The following is an 18,576-nucleotide window of genomic DNA, read 5'->3' on the forward strand; positions in this document are numbered from 1 at the left end:
AAAAGAGGCTTGCCTGAGTGCCTAACAACAATGGGAGATGGGCTCTGCAGCTAATCCTACTCCTCACAGGCAGGAAACTTCCTGTGACTTCCTGTTTATTTGGGGAATACCGACCCCATGAAATACCTGCAGTGGTCTCCATGGTTGCTATTCCTCCGGGATAAGGTGCACAACCTTTCTGAGGGAAGATCTCAAGAAACCAGAAGTGGGCAGCCCTGAAACAAGGCTGCTGGACGGGGGAGGCCCAGCTCTCAGGTGTCACAGGCAGCATTCTCAGCTGGACATCTGGCCAAGAGGTTGCTCAGTGAGGTGGGTATGCTGGGCTCAAAGGTTCAAGCGCTGGATATCAGCTGGCAATGCCGCCTCTTAGACTCTCTCCTGCCTCAGAAAGCGGCTCTTCCAGTCCCTTCAAGGGAGAGCCTCCCCCTACGCCAAACTCTCCCCTGTGGCACCCCTGCCTTTTCCTGCAGGGATCAGCATTTCTCCAGAAGAGCCGAAGGCTTCAAGCCCCCTCCCCAAATCCAATTACCTACACTGGATTGGCGCTGGCACAAATATTTTTCTAGTACTTGGGAAAAAAAAAAAAGGAATCCAGAAAAGCTCCTCCTTATGGTTTCCTTTGAAAAAAAGCCCCATCAGACTTACACACTCCCCAGCCTGGTTTTTGGAGAAGGAAGAAGATGCAGGATAGAAAGTCTATGACTAAGGAAGGCAGTTTAGCAGAAAAGAGATGCTAAGAAGAATCAAGCTGTGATTGAACTCCCCAAATTAACCTAAAAGGTTTTATGGGCTGGGAAGCTCCCCAAGAGCCTCCATCCCCTCTGAAAAAGCAGCCCCACCTCTCCTCTAAACCTGTTCAACCTGAGGCGCAGGCAGGCCCGGGAAGGGAGGCGCAGCAGTTGGCAGAAAAGGAAGTGAAGCTCAGCTGAAGCCACAGGCAAAGGTGGGGTTTCCTCTGGGGCCTCCTTGGTGACATCCGCAGCTGAAATGGATCAAAGGTGCTGCGACGTGGGGAGAGGCCAGGCTCACGCTCTGCAGGGCTGGCCATCGACGGCAGTGCCGGCCCTTTGCCAGACACCGCGCGGCTGATCCCGGTTGTGCTCTTCGATCCAGCCAGCCGAGTCTCCTGACTTCGGTTCACAGCAAACCCTGGTTTCCAAGCTCTGCTTCTGCGCTGCTGGAAAGGCATTATGGGGACCACCTGAGCCGGTGCAGTGGTTACAGTGCAGCATTGCGGGCTGACTGCTCACTGCCAGGAGTTTGATCCTGGCTGACTCAAGGTTGACTCAGCCTTCCATCCTTCCGAGGTTGGTAGAATGAGGGCCCAGATTGTGGGGAGCAATATTAAACATTTGTAAACCACTCAGCAGGCTGTAAAGCCCTATGGAGCGGTATATAAGTTTCAGTGCTTCAGTGGTATTGCTGTTGCTATTGCTATCCGTGGCTCCTGTAAAACCTTTGTGACTCCCTCAGAGAAGGGCCTTCATGATCCTTGGCCCAGCAGGAGGACTATGCCAGGGCCTTGCAATACCATTGTGGGCAGCTGCCGAGGGCAAAAGAGGCTGGAAAAGATGGTGGCGCTCCAGCTGACCCTCAGCACAGGAGCCTCTGGGGAACAAAAGAGCGGTGATGGGCAGCCCAGTCTGTGTCCAGGGCAGAAATGAATAAGTAGGTGCCAAGATCAGGCCACCCCTCTGTAACAAAATCTTTATCTTGCCACGTCCCATAATGTTGCCTTCCTCCTCCTCCTCCTCCTCCTCCAGCCGGGTCTAGTGCTATTTGCCCTGAGGGCCCCCACTGTGGAAGACCCCTCCCCGCCAGCTGATTGGCAGGGTGGGCAGCGAGGCAGGGAGGTTGGGCAGGGACTGACAGGAGCCTCCCACCAGCCAGGACTTCCAGAAGTGGGAGGGCAGGAGACACCAGGAGCTGGGGGGGAGTCGGGTTGGTAGCTGCTGCCAGTTCAGAGATGGGCAAGAGCACCGAAGCTCAGTCTTGCCCCATTGCCTATAAGGAGAGCATCAGCCAGGGAAGCCCAACTAGGGCCCCAGGTTGACCCCAAAAGCTGAAGGGGCCTTGGGCTTCTCCAGATGCCACCCTCAAGGAGCAGGAAGGATGGAAGGGAGAATCACAGAAACCGCATCATCTCATCTGATCAAAGGTGGGGGGGGCTCAGCCAGGGTCCTCTGCGTGGAAGGCCCAGGCCCTTGCGGTCGGCTGCCCGGAGCCCCGCGGTCCCCGCTCTCCTTCCCCTGAGACCCCGGTAGAAGCGCCCGCAGCCGCCACCGGCCAGCCGTCCTGCCTGGGCTTCTCCGGCCGGCCGGGGGCGCGGCGGGGCCCTGGGAGGGCTCCCGGGCTGGAGGGTCCCCCGCCTCCGGCCCCCTGGGACGGCGCGAGGCCCAAGCGGCCCCGGAGCCCCTCCAGGGCCGGGCAAAGGAGGCCGGGCAGGGGCGGGAGCGCCCGGACAGCCGCGCCCTCCCGACAGGGGTGGCTGCGCGCCTCCTCCGCCGGCCTCGCTGGGCAATTCCCGGGACGGCAGAAGCGGCGAAAGGGGCGCGGGCGCGGCGGGCGGAGGCAGCAGCAGAGGAGGGCCGCCGCCGCCGCCGTTTCCCGGACTAAGAGAGCCGCCGCCCGCCCGCCCCATCGAGGAGAGCGAGGCGCCCCGGGAGAGAAGCGCGCGGCGCCGACGACAGGTGAGGGCGGCGGCATCTCTCCTCCTGCTGCCCGGTCGGCGCCCCAGCCGCGCTCGTCCTCCGGCTCTGCGCTGCGAGCGCGGCCCGAGTCCGACGGGCGAGAGCGGGAGGAAGGGCCTCAGTCGGACGGCAGGCGGAGCTGGCCGGCTTTGCGGGGCTCCCGGGCAGGTGTCCGCTGAGGCGGCGCTCGGTCGGGCTCCGCTCCCGCTGCGGGGCTCTCAGTGGCGGGCAAGTTGGGTCTTTTCCTGACGTTCAACCGGCCTTTCTGGAACTTCAGTCCAGGAGTGTTTTGCGGCCGGAGTGAGGCCGAGCAGCCGCCACCTGCCCTTGGCTGGCAGCCTCTCCGGTGTCGGCGCCCGTTTCCCAGCAGCTGGGTCTCCCCGAGGCAGCTTCTCGGGGCGCCGCTTTGAAGCGGAGAGGCGAAGGCCGAAAGGCCCTCGAAATGGCCTCCCCCCCCCGCGAAGCCCGGTCCGTGGGTTGATTGTTTCCCAGTCTCGAGGAGTTCTCCTGGCGTCGTCTCTCGGCCCGCTCAGTTGCAGCTCTCCGGGTGCTGTTTGGGGCGACCCCAGCCCAGCCCCTCCCTGCACTTAACAAAATGAGCCGCACTTCCCCAAAGCCTTTGAATAACATGGATTAATCTGAGAAGGTGCTGCTGCCCGGAGCCTTTGGGGTTTTGCTCCAGCCAAATTATCCTCTTTCCAAAACCTGACAGGGAGATGACCTGAGATTCAGGTGACAAGTCTTGTTTTTGAGAAATCCCTGCTGATGTCTCCTAATTGCTGCCATTTGAAGGTTCTTGCAGAGAGTTTACAACAGAACTATAATTCTCTGCACCTTCCCTGTCCCTGTTTTGTTACAGTACCATGCAGGCCTTTAAAGAACACCCACCCGATTCCTGATTTGACTCCTTTCTCCTTTTTTTATTTATCTCTGAGCAATATTCTTTCTCCAAATGTATTAAAATGTTTTTTTTTCCAAGTCTAAGGAACACGCTTGGGGAGACTTCGCTTTAGCTTCTCCTGCAATCAGAATGTCCCCTGTCTGCTACTTGCACTTCTTCCACCAAATCTTGCAAGTTGGTTCTAAAGAGGGAGAAGTCAGAAGTTTCCTGGAGAGATTGCAGGTAGCAGAGTTAGTCTCCCAACAGGGGTTGGGGCAATCAAAGTCCTATATCAGGACCATTTCATATCTCTTTGAAGGATCAGCTATTTCCTTTGGGAAGGTTTCATCCCAGGAGAAAAGGTGGGCTGAAGGGCAATAGAAGACCCTCACAGCAGAAGTGCTTTGGTTACCTAATTGTTCCTCTTACTTTAATCAATAGCACGACAAAGTGCAGACTTAGCATATAGTCCCCCTCTCAACTGCATCTTTTCTTTTGGAATAAATCTGTTATATTCGACTTAAGGAGTCGTTAAATCAAGCCCCAATATTATGGATACCATACCTACATACAAAAATTGGAACCATCACTACATGGCAGCATCTAGTGGTGGCTCTGGTTTTTTCATGCTGATAGGGTAACCATAATATGGTATTGGGGCTGGATGGGATGATTCAAGGTTTTTGGCAGAATAGCCTGGTATAATTATTCTGTCATTTGCTTCTATCACATATCAATTTGAAATTCTTACTCTAACTTCTTGTCTCACAATCTCACAGGATGCAAGTTCGAGCTTAAATTCACTTTGCTTTATCCTCCACTTTCTTCCCAGATCTTGTCCTGGTGATGCCACCAATCTTTCACCCCTAAAGTGTCCTCTAACCCAAACTCCGATGTTACTTCCATAGCTGGTCCTTCTCGGTTGCCTGGGAGAACGGATGAGAACATCACCTGGGTCATAAATAAAGCCTGAGATAACAGTTATTGCTGTTTCTCAGCAGTAGCACACAATAGTTCCATTTTAGCCTGCGTTGATCGTGGCCCATCTTGAATCAATTACTGTGTCCAGTTCTACTTGTACAAATTAAAACAAGTTCAGAGGAAGAAATGACAGGATAGAAGCTAATTTAACCTTAAAAATGCAAGGCTGGATGTGTTCAAGCAGCCATTAGTCTGGCGAACCTCAACTGCACTCAGCAGGGCATTGAACTGGTGGTTTAATGCCATCATTATATGTGCCCACATATTTTCTCATAGATAAGGGTGCCATCTCTCCTGCTCCCAGCACATTTCATCTTTCTGATTGTGTCAACCCTATGAGTTTTCTGGAGCCTTTTCCTCTATCTCATTTTCTTTCTTGTGAATTTTGTTTGAGCTGACCTCTGCTATAGTACCACCTGAGCTCTATCCAGTAAATTTTTACCTTTGGAAGCATTCAAGCATCAACAATCACAGTTGCCATTGTTTTACCTTTGTTCAAGCACCACTATACACATGCACACACAATGCTATTTTAAGGCCAGTTCCTAATTGCCGTGTCCCACTGGGCTATATTCTACTCCTCCTGGCCCTACATTATAATTACTAGTGGAACACCTTTGCGTTCTCTTATTTTCTTTTCAGCCTCATGGGTTAAGAAAGTATACCTACCCTATCCACTTGCCAAAAAGAAAATTAGTTTGGGAAATCCTATTTAAACTCATCCACTGTGCTGTGTTTTCAGATACCTGTTTACTTGCTCAGTGACTTCATTTTACTGGAAATTGGATGTCTTATGTACCTTCTAGGGTATCCGAAATAACCTCTCCTTAGAAGAATAACAGAGCTGGAAAGGACCTTGGAGGTCTTCTAGTCCAACCCCTGCTCAGGCAGGAAGCCGTATAGCAGTGATGGCGAACCTTTTTGGCACCGAGTGCCGAAAAGGGAGCACGCACTCATCTGGGACGTCACCAGGAAGGGGAGCTGCCCAGGGGGCATGTGTGCGCCGGAAAATGACTTGGCCAGCAAGTCTTTCGGTTACTGCCGTGCATGTGCACACGCTGATCAGCTAGCCGGTACGCATGCTCACGCCAGAAAATGGAAGACCAGCTTTTCTGGTTTCCGGCAATGCCCCACGCACAAAGGCCAGCTGATCGTCGTGTGCACATGCACGCCAGAAACCCAGAAGAGGAATAGGTGACGCCGGGCGTGCCAGGCGATATGGCTCCGTGTGCCACTTTGGGCACGCGTGCCATAGGTTCGCCATCACAGCCCTATAGCATTACAGACAAACAGTTGTCCAATCTGTTAAAAACTTCCAGTATTGGAGCACCCACAACTTATGGAGACAAGCATAACAGTAGCAGTTAATTTTCAATGGGTCTCTTATTTCCAATTACTAGAAAGTTTTAAAGAAGACAACAGAATTTATGGTTTTAAATATTGTAAGACTGAATTTGAAATAGAATTGCTTACAAATGATGAGCATGTAATTGTTAAAATGTATAAAAATTTATTGAACTTTGAAAGAAGAACAAGTGAAAGAATATGTGATAAAATGCTTTAAATTTTTGATTATAATATATAGATGGAACAATGGGACATGAGGCTTAAAGGATTAAAATGTACATTATTTTAAGATAAAATGTTTATAAAAGGATATACCATTGGTATATGTCATTAGAGAAATTGTCTAGAATATATAAAGCCACTTCAAACATGTTGGAAATGTAAACAAAAAGGGACATTTAACCACGTTTGGTGGAAGTGTAAAAAGCTAGAAAATAGATTTGACTCGTGGTTTTTCCCCTGCCACACAAATTTAGATATATCCTTCTGCCACTGTTTAAATAGTACATCAGCTGTCAAACATCAAACAGTTATTGTCTGAAACAAACAAAAAATAATAATTCTAGACAGGACATTCATTTTATCACAGAAATTCTCCCCAGCAATGACAATTGTGGTTTCTCCCATCTTAATATATCTTTTTTAAAATTTCATTTATTCTTGTCTTAACAGTTACGTGGAATAACATGCAGTTAGTATTTTTTTGTATATGATACCCAGATATTTTATCTTCTCAATCTTAAAACTCATTTTATTCATCAATTCTGTTTGACTTCTTAGTTTCATATTTTTGTTACTATTTTCATCTGTTTATTAGTCTTGACATCTGCTTATGGCCAAATTATTTGCCCATTAATATTTCAATTCCCTTTAAAAGATATTCTACAGACAGCACCAAGTCATAAGCAAAAGCAGTCTGTTTCTTAATTTTTATTCCCACATACCCAGTTCATTTACAAAGTCATTTTTGGCTTTACATAATTCAGTATTATTTGCAATTCTCTTACTAACATAAATAGTTGCCATTGTAAAAGCTTAATTTATTTATCCTCACTTATCTTCGTTGGGAAATTTCTTTAGTTCTTCTTTCCTCTATTTTATTCAAAATAGTTTGTGTTTTCTCTTGACTCTTCTTTTTAAGTTCACTATTATATTGCATAAAATAATGTCCAATAAAAGTTTACTTTACATCCTAAACTATTTTTAAATCAGTGGCTTTACTTATGTTATTTTCAAAAATGTATTTAAATTTATTTTTACAATATTCTACTATTGCTTCTTTCTGGGTTGAGATATCTCTTGCTGACCGCTACCCCGGTTGCAGTGCCTTCTTCTTGTCTCCCAAGGTTGTTCTCACAGCCCATTACAGGAAGTATAAAACTAATCAAGTATTCATTTCTACATATATGGATGTACCACCTACTCTGTAGATTCCAGGTGCCTTAAAAACCTAACATATGAAGATGCCAAACAGCTGCCCCCCACTCCCCCGATACTGCCTAAGTAGGATTTTCCTGACCTTGCAGAGAGCTCATTTTTACTGCCCATCTGAAAATTAACACCTGGTGGGCAAGCAATTCTGGAGACAGAAGGTCACCCACTGCTCCTCACCTTCTACCTGAACCCTTGAGAATTGCAGGTGAGAACACCTGTTGGGTGGGCAGGTTCCACCTGAATCCAGTAGTTCCAAAGTTAATAATAAATCATTCATAACTATCCAGGATTGATTTTTCTTTGCCTGCAGCTGACTATATACCTGCTCCCAGCACCATCTACACTGTTCTTCCAGATTTTGTTCCTCCTGCAGAACTCTCCAAATTCTTCAGAAATATGGAACTGGGGACCAGAATTTCCAGATGTGTGAACAGCAAATGCAGTTCCAGGTTTGCAGATACAAAGTATGCATGCCAACATCCCATATACGCCAGTGGTATCTGAGACCACAGGCAGAGTTTGATCAGGAAAGGAACTGAGGAAGTGGGCTGTACTACTCAGTGAAAATACTGATGAACAACAGAAATTTCATTCTCGGGAATAATAATAATAATAATAATAATAATAATAATAATAATAATATAATTTTATTTATATACCGCCCTTCTCCCGAAGGACTCGGGGCGGTGTACAGCCAAGATTAAAAACATAAATATACGATATCATAGTTAAAATTAATTAAAATCATTAAATAGTTTTGGCCAAATTTTAAAACCCAATATTAAAACCCAATTTAAAATCATTCAGTTAGACAGCCCCGCCTGTTGGAACAGTAGGGTCTTGAGGGCAGAGTGAAAGACCTGGAGGTCAGAGATGTTACGAATATCCGGGGGCAATTCATTCCAAAGGGCAGGAGCTCCCTTTGATAGAGAGCTAACTGAAAATAAAATAATGTTGTGTATAATCTGAAATCATCCAATAAAGTGATCACTAAAAATATTAATGGAAGAAAACATCTGTGGCCTGGATGATGGCGCCTCTCCATGGGTTCTCAATGCCAGCAGGAAGGTGAAGTTGTGTTTCTGTTGCTCTTTTGACTTCCTCCAGCATTTGGTGGCTCCTCTGGCAGTAGATGGGCCTCAGCTCTGGCTCGCACAGCCCCTTTGTGCTCTTAGGGTGTTACTTATGGGGGGTACGTGACATGGACCACATAAGAAAAGTTCCAGTCCCTTCAGTGACCTTTTCCTGAGGGACCCATGTCACCTGATGGTCCTCGAGGCAACGATGGGCTCTCTGCACCACAACTATTCTGGATCTCCAGATGGAACAGGTTAGGAAAACCATACACTGGAAAACAGCTTTCTTTGGCGTCTTTAAACTGATGAAACTGACAGGAAAAGCAAAATAGCAAGAAAAAAGTCACAGTCTATCACTCTCTGCCTCCTCCCAGGTATTTGTAGTCAGGAACAGCTTCATTTTTAAAAAATGAATGAGAGAATTGTATTTTTTCACATTTACAGATAGAAAAACCTACAACACAGCATTGGCTGGAGCATTTGTGCTCTTCTTACTCACCAGTAACACCAGACCTCACCAGCACTTCCTTCTTCCGTGAGATTTGTGCCTCAGCTCCCACTGGAAACCAGCACACACCACACCTGATGTGATTATGGGTCTATCAAGGAGGATTTGTGGTTTCCAAAACTTCTGCCATTTGTTGCGTGTTGCCTAGATGAGCTCCAGGGTGGGTCCTGCGCTCCTACTCCAGTCCGGTGGCAGAACTTCACTCATCTACACTTTGTGTGTTGCGCTGGTTGCCCAAATGACCACAAGTGGGCAACCAGCTGCTTGGCAGGAGCCTGGCTCCCTAGAGATTAATTTAAACAGAGTGTAACTTGATGCATATCAGCTGAAAAAAAGTACTGATGGATGGACGGACATTCTTGGTGACCTTCCCTGCCTTTGCTCTGAGAAGCCCCCAGCCAGGGGCCAGGAGCACCCACTGGAAAAGGCCTATCGTGGATCTCTGGCAAGCACTTGGGCCTTTTCAATGTCAGTTAGACCAGTTTCTAAAGGAGTCAAAGTTCAAGAAGTTCAGCAGAAATCTCAAGTGGCTCAAACTATTTGCTCTTTCCAAATTGCAGATTTTGGGCACTGCGCCACCAGGCCAGATGCCAGCCAGGTGGCTTGTGCAAGAGAGACAGGATCTTGTGCCCAAATGTGCCAAGAGGACTGGGTTTCCTCACCCAGTTCATGATTCAAACAAATCTGTTTGCCACCCAGTGAAACCATCTCCTCCCTTCTACTGACGTCCTTGGCAGTCCTTCCCTTTCTTTCTCTCTCTCTTTTCCTCTCCCTCCCTCTCCCTCCCTCTCCCTCTTCCTCCCCTTCTAGTGTACAGAGGTGTCCAGGGCCAAAAGGGAGAGCTGCCCTTTATTTACCACATCTCATGGACCCCCTGCTCCTGCTGGTGAGTTTTTCTAGACCCCAGGCTTGCTTTGCTGTGCCAAGGGTGTCTCCCTCTTTGTGGCGCTGCTTATGCCCCTGGTGGCATCTGTGGTGTCCAGGGAGCCCCTCAGATCCTCAAATGATTTCAGGAGAAGTTCAGAGCATGCCAGTTCCCTGACTTTGGTGGACCAGCAGATGCTGTGCCAGTTCCTTGTGAAGATCTAAATGAAATGGTCCTGGGGCATTCCCAGCTGGTAATTGGGCACTTGGAACCCTGCTCGGTGAAGGGGGACTGGCATAAGAAGGAAAACTTCCCATTGTGGATCCTCCTTCTTCCCTCATCTGCCCCTGGATTTTCCTAACCTCTGGAGACCCAGGATTCAGGAAGGAACTTCTTTTTCCATACCTGTCTCCTCCTGACACAGGAAATGGAGGGACAGTTGCGGGGCTGCTGGGGGGCCGCGAGGGAGGCTTGCTCTGGTGCCTAGGTACAGCCAGCCAAGAGACCTTGACTACTGTGGGCAGTGCCTTTCTGGCAGCAGGGCATTTGTGGCAACCCTGCAAAGCCTCGTTTGATGCAGGCAATGTGGACCAAGGCTGAGGAAGTTTCTCTATTGCTAACTGCCCATTTCTTTGGTTTTTTTAAATTCAACTTTCCCTTTTCTTTGCTTGGATCCAGTCCACTTTTTCTGCTCAAATTGCAGAATCAGACACCAAGTGCTACCATTCTGATGTCAGATCTACAGGTGTCGCTTGGACGTGCCTGTTTTTAATCCAGACTACATGTTGGCTAGTTTCGGGGCCAGACAAGCACACCATCACATCTGCTAAAAAAAAATCCTGTTTCTTTGTTCGTTTCCAAAAGTTGCATTTTTGCTTCCTGTATGCCTTTTAAACATCATCATAGCCCTTCTTTTCCTATTTTTCTTGAAAATTTACATTTAGAGAAGTTTCTATGTGTTCCAGAATTGGATCACATTTTGTGCATGTTGTATCAGTTCTTCATTCTAACCTAGAGTAATAGTACAATAAACATTTTCAAACATGCTCGATGCTAAATATTTGAAAATTCCAGTGTTCAAAATCTAAAATGTTCTCATCTATTTAGTTGTGGATTTGCAAACCGTTTCTGTCTTCCATGTTTCTTTATGGTTCAGAGATGAGACTTCTGTCTTCCATGTTCACAGCATTAAATTATCAGAGAAAAATGTGTGCTGTGCTGTATTTAGTTTAGGCATGTATTATTATTATTTTAATAGAGAATTTATAACCAAGCCTGATGTCAAGTTTCGAAGTGTGCTTTTGCAACCATTAGACCCCTCTGTCCTTTAAATCTGACTGCCATAAAAGAAGAAGCATCTTTAGTGCAATCAATGGCAAGTCAATAAGCCCCTTGCACCCATAAAATATTTGGAGCTGATTCACATGTTTGAATTAATTTCCCAGCCGGGGTTCTCATCTGGGCTGAACCTTGATCTAAGGTAGGGGCATAACTGTACAACCTACCAACTCAAAAAACTCTGGCTGTATGAGCACTGTGTCGACTGCTCTTTTTCAAATATGTGTCCAGTGTTAATCCCTTGCAACTACCAGTTTGCCACATACCCTATGCATCCCTTCCAAATGGGGGTTATTCCCTGGTGTGCATAGATTGCAGGTTACGAACACAATATGGATGTGACCAGATGTGCATCTTCTTTGACTTTAGGCTTTGTTTTCCAGTCTTTTCTAACTTGCAAAAAACTGCAATAGCTTCTCCACACAATGCAGAGAAACCTTAAATAGATTCTATAACAGGATCTATTAAAATTTCTACGTATTTCACTTGCACCATCCGCCTTCTCTTCACTCCCATCCAGTGCTATTTACTCTTCCAAAGCACAACAATAGTTGTGAAAATGCACAGAGGCCACACTTTTCTTTTTTCCAGAGAAAAATTCTCCTGTTGAATTGTAGAATTTCCTAAGTGACCTTATTCTCAGTTTTTCTGTATTAATATCCCTATGTTTTCTAACCAGGAAAGAAACTATGATTTGCCAAAAGGATAGCAGGATTCATAAAAATTGCTAAAGCAGATTAATAGGTAAAGAAATTGTGCCTAGGGACAAATTGCTCAGTAGGAAGTTGTTGATAAATTACAGAATTGCAGAATACCCGAGTTGGAAAGGACCTGGGAGGCCTTCTAGTCCACCCTCCTGCTCAATACCTACCTTAGTCAAAATGATAGAAAGGGAGCACTTATTCTGCCGACTAATTTCCCTTCCGGTCCATCATCCCTGCCTAGCAACATCCAGGAACAGTTTTTGTAAAGAATGTAGATCACAATTCTTCTGTGCGTAGATGGGAAGGATTCCTTCTACTGTACTGCAAAAGTAGAAGGTGAAAGGCCAGAGCTTCCAGGCATGGCAATGCAGGCACGCAGAAGGGCTGAATAGAGTTTGGCATGCAGAGGGTGGGACAAGAAGCAATTTTTCACCGATGTTCGAGATTGCCCCCTCCCCCAATCCCTGCAGGCAGGGGGTCCCTGGGGGGGGAGGCGTCAAAAATGTCAACAGGTGGCTGAGATGGTGAGTTCCGCTTGTTTCTTATCTGCATTGACAAATACTGAATTTATTTATTTGTTACTGCCTTTTATATACCCTCAATTTTTAACGGTCCCCATCCCATCTCTGTGCCTTTGATGCATTTCCTATGTAAATAACTTTACGTTAAAAAGAAAAGATAAACTTAATTCTCTTCTTCTTTGGGCCCCCTCTGACTGCCTGTCTGTAGCCCCCTCCCCTCTCCCCAGGTCTTCCTTTCCTCCCTTTTTGAAGATAGGGCAGCCTTTGCAACCCTGATATGGGTAGTCCTTGACTTATGACCACAATTTAGCCCCAAATTTCTGTTGTTAAGCGAAACAGCTGTTAAGTGAGCTTTGCTCCATTTTACGACCTTTCTTGCCACATTTGTTAAGTGAATCACTGCGGTTGATACGTTAGTTACACAGTTGTTAAATGAATCTGGCTTCCCCACGGACTTTGCTTGCTAGAAGGTGGCAAAAGGGAAACCTGTGAGCCCCCGAAATACATGCCGGTTGCCAAGTGTCTGAATTTTGATTGGTGACCGTAGGAATGCTGCCATGGTCATAAGGGGGAAAAACAATCATAAGCCGCTTTTTTTCAGTGCCGCTGTAATTTCAAACTGTCACTAAATGAATGATTGTAGATAGATAGATAGATGGACGGACGGACGGACAGACGGACAGAAATAGAAATAGAAATAGAAATAGAAATAGAAATAGAAATAGAAATAGAAATAGAAATAGAAATAGAAATAGAAATAGAAATAGAATAACAAGAGTTGGAAGGGACCTTGGAGGTCTTCTAATCCAACCCCCTGCCTAGGCAGGAAACCCTACACCACTTCAGACAAATGGTTATCCAGCCTCTTCTTAAACACTTCCAGTGTTGGAGCATTCACAACTTCTGGAGGCAAGTTGTTCCACTGATTAATTGTTCTAACTGTCAGGAAATTTCTCCTTGGTTCTAAGTTGCTTCTCTCCTTGATAAGTTTCCACCCATTGCTTCTTCTCCTGCCCTCAGGTGCTTTGGAGAATAGCTTCACTCCCTCTTCTTTGTGGCAGCCCCTGAGATATTGGAAGACTGCTACAATGCCGTCCTTAGTCCTTCTTTTCATTAAACTAGACATACCCAGTTCCTGCAACCGTTCTTCATATGTTTTAGCCTCCAGTCCCCTCATCATTTTTGATGCTCTTCTCTGCACTACTTTACTTTACTTTTATTTAATTTATATACCGCCCTACTCCCGAAGGACTCAGGGCGGTGAACAGCCAACAATAAAATACATACATACAAAATTTAAAAAGCAGAGATAAAATCGAATTAAATAGTTTGGCCCAGACAAATTTAAAACCCCAATCAATTTAAAACAATTTAAACTTTGAATATTAAAAATACTAAAAATTATTTAAAAATATTAAGAATGTTTAAAAAGAGGGAGAAAGTTAGGCCAGGCCCGCCTGGTGAAATAAAAAGGTCTTTAGAGCGCGGCGGAAGGTGCACAGATCTGGGATCCTCCGTATCTCCGGGGGGAGCTCGTTCCAGATAGTAGGTGCCCCCACAGAGAGGGCTCTCCCCCTGGGGGCCGCCAGTCGACATTGTCGACATTGCACTAGATAGATAGATAGATAAGAGAGAGACAGAGGAGGAGAGAGAGGATAAATAGTAGAATAACTTTGTCACTTTCAATGTACACTAATTGGCATACATTAAAGTGAAATTTCATCGCACAAAGTTCTCAAAGGGTCTCCACCTCCAATATAGACTACATAAACATGACAAAATAAATAAATACAAAATTATGCATATAACCACATATATTATGTGACACAGAGAAACAACACAGTCTAGTCTGGATGTATAAAGTACATGGCGAGAGAAACAAATCTTGGGAGTTTACCAGAGGGATGGCCTAGGGAACAAAATCTGGTCGTCCTGCCAGAAATACTTTGAAACCTCTTCCCAGAGGGGAGCAACAGAAACAGACCGTGAAGTGGGGGGTGGGGGGGTCTCTGTAAATCAAGGACTACCTGTACTTAATTCATTCTCAGAAATGGTAAAGAAAGGTTTGGGTGGGCTTTCAGGAATGCAATGGGACAACTCATCGCGAGACAATTCAACAAATACAAAAGTTATATTAATTTTGAAATAAATTAATAAATAAAATAAAGGAAGTCAATCCAGAAATACAAGATTTATAATAATTTTGATGAAAACATAGTCATCGATAATAAAAGTAACTGAATGAAATGATTAATACAGCATTGAATTGTCCCCCAACAATTTGTTCTGTGGCAAGTTGTCTCAGACCCAGGAACAAATAGGAGATCCAGCATTTTCTTTGTTACATGCTAAGCCTTTTGCCACCTTCCCGGAAAAGCTGGTATATTCATTTCTTTGTTGTCTTAAAATGTTTGCTAATCTCTTCTGCAGCCACCTTGACTAGCGTTATTCTTCATTTTGTTTTCTCTTTGGAATTATTTGTGATTGTGTTATTAATACATCCTGGTCGAGAAACTCGCCTTCTCGGCCCCTTTTCTTGTCAGTGTTTCATCGTTGCTCAGAGGTTGTTCAGATCAGCCCAAGAAAGAGGTTCAGTTTTGCTTAAGATCAGGAATATTACAGGAAGTGGTCTTTTCCTTTTCTGCTTCTCCCTCTTCCCCAAGTATGTTCAGTGGTGTTTCTCTTACACCTTCTGTCCTCTGAAGGAGAAAGTGTCCACAAGAAAGGGCTGGAATTTCCTAGAGGGAAATGGGTCTCCTAATAAATACTGGGATCAGGGAATCCTTCCGACTTTCCCTTAGAAAGAGCAGCTATGTTGTGTAGATGTCCTTCAAGGACTGCACCTTTCTCTGCTTTTCCAGGTTTGAGATCATGACTCTTCCTAAGGGGCTCTGTTGACATGCCCCCTCTGTCCTCTCTTGGAAGAAAGTGGCTTTAAAATGGAGAGCCTGCTGCTAAAAGCTTCATGAGAGACGGTTCTAACCGGTTCTACTTGAGAGCATTTGTGTCTAGTCCAGAAACCTCAGTCGGTCGGCCTGTGGAAGAACCACATTTCCCCTCAAAGTGTTTCAGACAAGACACAAAGAGCTGGTTGTGCCTTTGAGAGCTCCGAGGGCTTGGAAGGGGACCCCTTCCTGTCCTGGTCCTCCTGAATGTTGCCTGGACTTCCTGCAGGTGACTCAGGCTGAGTTTTCTGCCCCACTTCGGAATGTGCCCCTGTGGAGTTGACCTTTAGAGCTTATCTTTTTCAACAGGAATTTTGCTATGAGAGATTCCAATTGTTCTAGCATAATTGGTTCTTATACTTTTATTATAAATTACCAGGAGATTTTGGTAGACAGTGGAATAATCTAATAAATTTAAAAATGTGTAGGTAATTTTAAACCACATCAATAAAAGTATAGCTTACAAGTCACTGATGAAAGGGGCCATTTAAGCTGCTGCTGCTGCAAGTGAGCGCATCCCAGACAGGTGGCTGGCTGGCTTCTGCTTGGACACCCTCTGCCCCAGGTGAGGAGATGCCCACCATTTCCTGGAGTGGGTTCCTTTGCCAGGTGCTTCTGAATTTATTTAACAGGAACAGAGTCGGAAAGGACCTTGGAGGTCATCTAGTCCAACCCCCTACTCTTGCAGGAGACCCTATACCATTTCGGACAAATGGCTGTCCAGTCTCTTCTTAAAAGCCTCCAGTGTTGGAGCATTCACAACTTCTGAAGGCAAACCCTTCCACTGGTTAATTTTTCTCACTGTTGGGAATTTTCTCCTTAGTTCGAGGTTGCTTCTCTCCTTGGTTAGATTCCATCCACTGTTTCTTGTCCTGCCTTCAGGTACTTGGTAAATAATTTGGCCCCCTCTTCCTTGTGGCAGCCTTTCAAGAATTGGAAGACTGATATCATGTCACCCCGGGTCCTTTTTTTCACCAGACTACACATGCCCAGTTCCTGCCATTATTCTTTGTATGATTTAGCTTCTAGGCCCCTAATCATGTTTGGTTGCTCTTCTCTGAACTCTGAACTCCTTTCAAAGGAATTTGGCTTCATGTAACTTAAATTCAGGGACGCGGTAGCTCAGTAGCTAAGATGCTGAACCTGTTGATTGAAAGGTCGGCAGTTCAGAGGTTCGAATCCCGAGTGCCACATAACGGGGTGAACTCCCATTACTTGTCCCAGCTTCTGCCAACCTAGCAGTTTGAAAGCACGTAAAAAATGCAAGTAGAAAAATAGGGACCCCCTTTGGTGGGAAGGTAACAGCGTTCTGTGCGTCTTTGGTGTTGAGTCATGCCAGCCACATGACCACGGAGACGTCTTCGGACAGCGTTGGCTCTTCGGCTTTGAAACGGAGATGAGCACCGCCCCCTAGAGTCAGGAACGACTAGTACATATGTGCAGGGGAAACCGTTACCTTTACCTTAACTTAAATTCATTATTCCTTTCACTGCCCCCTGGAATGGCATCCTTTCGGGTAAATGAAGCTAGCTAGCTCCCTATTCGGTCTCCTCTTCACCAATGCATCTGCATCAGTGGTGGGTTGCTCCTGGTTTGCACCGGTTCGCAAGAACCGGTAGTAAAAATTTGTAGTAGTTTGGAGAACCAGTAATAACATTGGCTGGCCACGCCCCCGAACCAGTCCCTTGCCTGGTTGCCGCTCGCTTACCCCACCCACCTCATCAGAGGCTTTTTTTTTTTTTTACTTTTAAAAGCATTTTTTCTACAAAATCTTTGGCTGAAAAAATGCTTTTAAAAGTAAAAAAAAAAGCCTCTGCCGATCAGGCAACTCAGCTGGGATCGTCAGAGGCTTCTAAAAGCATTTTTTTCTGCAACCTCTTCGGCCAAAGAGGTTGTAGGAAAAAAAATGCCTTTAAAAACCTCTGGCGATCCCAGCTGAGTTGCCCGATTGTCAGAGGCATCTAAAAGCATTTTTTTCTGCAACCTCTTAAGGATGTAGAAAAAATGCTTTTAAAAGTAAAAAAAAAAAAAAGTTGGCCACGCCCACCCAGTCACATTACCCCACCACCAAGCCATGCCCACAAAATAAGCCACGCCCACAGAACTGGTAGTAAAAAAATTTAGAACCCACCCCTGGTCTGCATGCATGTTCTGCATTAATCAGACCCCACTTGGAATCGAGGCCTGGGTCCCTCAACCCATAAGGAAGGATTGAGAGGACCTGGAACTGGTTCAGAGGAGGATCACGAGGGTGATCAGAGGAGGAGAAAGGGAGTTCCGGGAGCGCCTTCGCGGAGGGCAGAAGGTCCACTTCCAGTAAGGGAGGGATGGCCTCCCAGAAAAGGTCTGTTACTCTCCACCGCGCACAATATGCTGTGAATGCAAGAGACCTTTATGATGAGGGGAGGGGAAACTTTCAGTGGGACAGGTAGTTGCTGGGGTTCCCTTCAACCTCTGGGTCTTTATGGGGGAACCCTTAATTTTACAGCTAACATCGTATGACCTTCTGCATCGGTTGTGGATTTAAAATCTTTTCCTTGGGATGCAAAACAGTCTCTGGTGTTCAGTCTAGTCGGTCCTACTAGGGAGGTTTGAGTGCAGATCTTGCTTTCCAGGACCCTTTCCACCTTTGAAGACTCTGCATTCCCAGCAGATGCTGGAGCCTCCAGTGTGGGAGAAATGGCTGCTCGGGAGCCTTTTCTGGCCTGCCAGGCTGAGCTGCCTGCCTCTGGCTTCCTTCCTCCAAGGCATCCCCTTCGAGGCAGAGTCCTCCTGCTTCTCGGTGGGAAATTCCCCCGCAGGACTGAGGGACTCAGACAGGCCTGTCCTGGCCTTGCTCACCTGGAGATGGGCAAGGCCGGCCTTTAAGCTCAGCCTTGGCTTTTCTCGACAGAACAAAACGTATCTTGAAGACCAAAGAAGTAGAAAAGCAACCTGCATCCATCCCTGCTGGCCTGTCAACCTTCAGCCCCAGAAATGGTCCCCTTTGCTCACCCTGACTTGCTTCTTCCACACATTCCCTGAGCCCAGCCCTTGCAGGATGTTCTTGCTTTAGGTCAGTGTTAAACCTGGGGGGTCATGGTGAAGGAGCTGCCTGGGAGCTTCCTGGACTACACATCCCATACGCCTCTGCAGAGATGCATCCTGGCGTCTCCTGGAAGCTGCTACAAGACCAGCCGGGCTCTTGCGGGCCAGCCTGTGCCCACCTCTCGTGGCTAGGATGGCATCTGCTCTAACGCAGGCAAGAGCAATAAGTTGCCCAAAAGAGAACTACACCAAACATAGAG

The 18,576-nt window shown here is 46.4% G+C and overlaps 1 protein-coding gene across 6 annotated transcripts in view; it reads left to right on the forward strand.

Annotated features, from left to right (window-relative positions):
- Positions 1-1,192: 1,192 nt before the first annotated feature.
- SCNN1B (sodium channel epithelial 1 subunit beta) overlaps positions 1,193-18,576 on the forward strand; it is a 33,169-nt gene continuing 15,785 nt past the window's right edge. The window contains exons 1-2 of one of the 6 annotated variants that reach the window (XM_034420632.3): positions 2,516-2,690; positions 8,853-9,802. The gene's annotated coding sequence lies outside the window, so the exon portion shown is untranslated. Of the gene's footprint in view, positions 1,308-2,137; positions 2,159-2,438; positions 2,691-8,852; positions 9,803-18,576 lie in introns of those variants that run through there. The other 5 variants (XM_087878798.1, XM_087878793.1, XM_087878796.1 and 2 more) reach the window with 5 other exon arrangements.

The sequence above is a fragment of the Pantherophis guttatus genome, chromosome 14 (assembly GCF_059756535.1).
Source record: "Pantherophis guttatus breed Tessera chromosome 14, ASM5975653v1, whole genome shotgun sequence".
Classification (NCBI taxonomy): Eukaryota; Metazoa; Chordata; class Lepidosauria; order Squamata; family Colubridae; genus Pantherophis; species Pantherophis guttatus.